This window comes from Elephantulus edwardii, unplaced genomic scaffold (assembly GCF_000299155.1).
Source record: "Elephantulus edwardii isolate Elephantulus edwardi_28Jun2011 unplaced genomic scaffold, EleEdw1.0 scaffold00047, whole genome shotgun sequence".
NCBI lineage: Eukaryota > Metazoa > Chordata > Mammalia > Macroscelidea > Macroscelididae > Elephantulus > Elephantulus edwardii.
In genome coordinates, this window is record NW_006399797.1 from 16,283,793 (window position 1) to 16,288,877 (window position 5,085).

Genomic DNA, 5,085 nt, shown 5'->3' on the forward strand with positions numbered 1-5,085 from the left:
CCACAGTTTGTTATGATCCACACAGTCAAACGCCTTTGCATAATCAATGAAACACAGATATCTAGACATTCTTTGGTATTCTCTGCTTTCAGCTAAGATCCATCTAATATCAGCTACAATATCCCTAGTACCACGACCCCTTCTAAACCCAGCCTGGACTTCTGGCAGTTCTCTGCTGATGTGCTATTCCAGTCGTTTTTGGATAATCTTCAGTAGAATCTTGCTTGCATGTGAAATCAGTGATATTGTTCTATTGTTTCCACACTCTGTTGGGTCACCCTTCTTTGGGATGGGAACAAATATAGATCTCTTCCAGTCAGTTGGCTAAGTGGTTGTTCTCCAGATTTCTTGGCACAACTTGGTGAACACATTCAGGGCAGCAGAGGAGAGACAGAGGGATCTGCGCGGTCAGACCAGGGGAGGCAGGAATCCTCCCGGGCAGTACCGGGGGCCAGCCAATAGAGAAGCGACTTGCGGGAAAAATTTTGCCATGCCCACAGGTACAAAAGGCTGCGCCAAGATCGTTCGAGATATATATAGTTTTATTTAATCATCAGTTGAAAAGCTGCACTATGGCAGAGTGACACATTCTGTATCTCAGCAGAAAGCAAATTATGTGTCTGAAAAGCCCCTTCCCCATTCAGACCTGTGTAACCTTGAGTTTATACCTGATGTCCTAGGAGCTGGGTCCTCGCTGTGCGACAGGTGGTCTCTCTATGGCTCTTTCGCCCTCCTGGGGAGACTCTATGGCTGGCTGTGACTGTCAGAGCAGTGGAGGGCTTCATATGATCAGGACTGCCCTTCCCTATGTATTGGTCCCATCTCCCACTATAAAAGGGAGTTTAAGGAATTATGACTCTCAGAAATGAGTTAATAGAAATTTAATTGTGTTTTGTTATAGCTGCTGAAATCAAAGTTGTATTTATTAAACAAGATCATGTGTCAATGTCTATAGTCTTCCCCCATCCATTTTTCTCACCACAGAGAAAATATTGAAACCACACTATTCTCTTTTTCTGAGACTTAAAGTCCCAAAACCCAGTTCTGCATTGAAGAGGTGGGAGGCTGTCTTGTGTGTGCTGTGTGACTAGTGGTGTCTGACATGTGGTGACGGATGCTTTGCACCTGCAGAGCTCGGCATGTTGTTTCTCACCTTTGTGTGTTAAGAGAGTCCAGGAACTAAGCCACACTCATTCCTTGGGGAAGATCTCATGTTACATCAGAATTGTATTGTTCATGGGCTTCTAGCAGAATAAGCCTTTCTTTTATTTACAGAATAAACAGTATTGTGAATTCATTTGGACAGAAGGGTGTGACCAGTCACCCTGCCCACTAGTCTCTGTAACAGATGCCCTGCAAAGAGTAATTAAGACTTTCCACATTCTTCTGACTTCTTTTCCTGTAAAGTTATTTTGCAGATCTCATCGGCCATGTTGGAGACAAAAGAGAATACAACAGCCCATCAAACAGAGAGATCTGTCCCGCGCATATTCCTAAAATCATATTTTAATTTCCATTGAAAATTTTAAAAAAAGGGAAAAAGTCCCCCCCTTTTTTTTCCTTTGCAGAAGCTCTACAAGAAAGCACGTCTAAAATCACAGAGCTATGCATACAAACACAGACATATGTACTCATGCACACACAGAGTTGAGATTAAAGAATCTTATCAGATACATAGTCAGGAGAGCACAGGGAAAAGCTGGCAAGAAAAGATATGATTTGGTCTGCTGACGATGATGGAATGTTAGAGTCATGGCATGGGAGTGGTTCTAGGTACATACAAAACAAGGTTGGGTGGGCAGAGAGAATGATAAATTCAGGGTACAAGAGAGAGAAAGAGGGAGAGAGATTCAGTGGCCATGCATGAGTTAAAGGTAGTAGCTGCCAGTTTGCTGGATGAATGTATTATGGAGTGATCAGATGGACTTGCGTGGTCTGGGGAGCGACTTCTGTTTATAGCAGGACACCTCCATGGTCTCCTGTTTGTCCAGGTCCCTAGAAGACTCAGGAACTCGATGAGTTCCATCTGACTGATTGCTGATAAGAGACCGGCTGTAGGGACTTTCTCCAGAGCTCAGGCTACTTGAGATTGAGCGGGTTCATGATCAGGCAAGTCAGGCCATGCTGCAGATGGTAATGTAGCCAGCCCATTCCCTGCAAAAAGTGCTTGAAGAGCTTTGTGAGTGTTCCAGGCTGAACCACTTGGGGCAGTCTCCTGCAGTCTGCCATCCTTAGCAAAGTTGTATATCAATATACAAGTGAGAATTAAATTCAATCACAGCCTCAACTGCAGGTGAATTGTCCTCTACCACCATTAACGTACAACACTTTAATGTTTTTGTGTTACCGTTTTTATCCCCCAAGCGTCTTTCAATCTCCAAGCCTCAGCATCTGTTGTAGGAACCCAGGAAGAGCTGTAGATTTTCCTCCCTGATACCTTGGACAATAGAGTCTGTTTGAAATAGGTCCATGTTGGCTTGCAAGTCTTCCTGACCAAAGTGATGAGCCAAAATAATGTCCATATTGATTGTCAGGCATGAAATTTTGGACACTGCCCATTCAACCCAACCTTTAGCACAGGGGTCAACATTGATAAGCACACAAGCTCTGAATGACTGAGTGCAAATCTGCTGAGGACATAAGCTCCAACTCCAATCCCATTGATGCCTTTCAGACTCAAGTAGGTAAGACCAGAAGGCAGCATTTCTTCCAGTTCATCCATTGTGGTATACTGGTATCCTGTTGGGAAATAAGGCCGCACCTTCCTGCCGGCCAGAGACGTCCACATGACAGACAGCAAAGTACTTGGTAATCTCTTGCATATCCTCAGAGTTAAAAATGCATTGAAACAGGTTTTGTAGTTGAGGCCAGTGTCATGATATGTCAATATAACTGGTCTGTGTCCTTTCAGTACGCCTCTTAGAGGGAGGGGACCACACCATGAGTGGTTTCTATGTCACATTCCTGACACTTAAAGTGCGGGAAGTTTTGTGTGCCATTCTCATAATTTAGAAGTGGTTTGATCTCTGTGAGTTGAACATCCTGAAGTTCATCCATGAGGATAGATGAGAGTAGAGGATTCTCAAGAATAAATTACTAACTGAGTTGCAGGGAACCACAGTCAGTGCAGCAGCTGCAGTGAGAGGGGGTGGGGGAGGAGCAAGAGCCTTTTTAAAGGAAAATAGTTAAGCCACTAACGCTACTAAAACCTACTCACTTCCCACCTACCAATCACATTCTAATCAAAACGGCAAGACCACCTCAAATTGTGCAGAAGGTATAAATTTGCTACATCTTTTTGCCTTATTTCTCAAAATTAAAAGAGATTATTTGCCTTCCCCACCTCCCCTCAGTCGTGAAACAATAATAGTGTTCTTTTTAAAAATGTTTTAAAGAGTCTTTAGTTCATTCTTTGTCCAGGATAATTCAAAACTATCAAGGAACTACAAAGTTGAGAAAACTTCAGGAAGACCTTAAAGCTTCAGTCCATTGTGGTGATGCCTTGGAGCCCATGTGTGATTATCACCCAACTGGACATTGTTTATTCAATAGCATGAGGCTTCTCTGTGCACCTTTGTCCTCTGCTAACACAGGATAATTAACACTCAGAATCCCCAACAGCTATAAACCATCCCAAAAGGCCTCGGCATTGCCCCAGGCTCCATGTGCAAGTTAACGCAGGTCCCTGTTGCACTTAAAACCTACTACCACTTGAAACCCTACCACCATCGCCACCAGTTGCCATCAGCTGACTGCAATTCATAGCAACCCTGACTCATGGTGGAGCACCATAGGATTTTCAATGACTGAGTTTTCAAAAGTGGATCACTAGGACTTTCTCCTTGAAGTGACTCCAGGTGGTCTGAAACCTTCAGCCTTTCTGTTAGCTGCTAAGTGTATTAGCCATTTGCACCACCCGGGAACTCTTACCTTCTTGTTATAAGTCGACTATATCAAGTAGAGTATGACTCAGAGCAACCCTAGGAACCTGTCCTGCACCATTCTCACTGTCTGTTTTGCTCAAGCCCACTGTGGAAGTCTGTTGCACTGAGACTCTTCCTTTCCTTCACTGATCTTTCCCAGCATGATGTCTTTCATCCAGAACTGGTTCCTCCTGAGAATAAGGCCAAAGTATGTGAGATGGAATTTCACCATCTTTGCCTCTGTAAGAAACACACTGGCTACACTTCCTCCAAGACAGTTCTATTTGTTCTTTTGGCAGTCCATAGTATATTCAATACTCTTCGCCAATACTACAATTCTTTTTCCATCTTACTTATCCATTATCTAACTTTCAAACGCATAGGAAACAATTTAAAAGACCAGGACTTAGATTGTTGTTGTTTACTGTCGAATTGGTACTGACCCTCCAGCGGGTTTTCAGAGGTAGTTTTAGTTGTTTGGAAGAATCCCCATCTTTCTCTCACAGAGTAGCTAGTGGATTCAAACCGCAATGCCTTTGGGATGGCAGTAGGGCTCCCTACCACTGGACCACCAGAGCTCTCTCGGGATTTGGATTAGGCTCACCTTAGTCTCATCTAAGATCTAAAGTAAAGTAAGATGCACTCATAACTTAGATCTAGTCAATTTTACCTCTCAATATGCCCATTGCCTTAAAAAATCACCTCCCAAACTTATTCCACCCTGGTATACTATCTCTTCTATACAAAAGCCTGGGTGAGAGTAGTTCAGGAGCTTGGCAATTTATGGCTTATTCCTTAAAACTTACAAGAATGTGTAAATTACATTCTTGAAAGAGTCTTTTTATTTATTTTATTAGTTGCTGCATACAGAATTAGATCTGACTGGCACAGGAGGAGATTGCCCCTCCTTCTCCAGCAGAGCATTTGATGGATTTGAACTGCGCACCTTTGGGATTACAGCACAGCTTCTTGTCATTAGGCCACCAGAGCTCCCGAAAGAGTCTTTAAAAAAAATTGTTGGATTAACACACACACACTAGAAAAATGGGCACAGAATATGAACAGGCACTTCACCGAAGACAACATTCAGATGGCTAACAAACACATGAAGAAATGCTCAAAATCCCTAGCCCTAAGAGAGATGCAAATTAAAACAACTATG

General features: G+C 43.1%; 1 pseudogene; it reads right to left on the minus strand.

Annotated features, from left to right (window-relative positions):
- Positions 1–1,916: 1,916 nt before the first annotated feature.
- LOC102869837 lies at positions 1,917–3,057 on the minus strand (annotated as a pseudogene).
- Between the last annotated feature and the right edge of the window lie 2,028 nt (positions 3,058–5,085).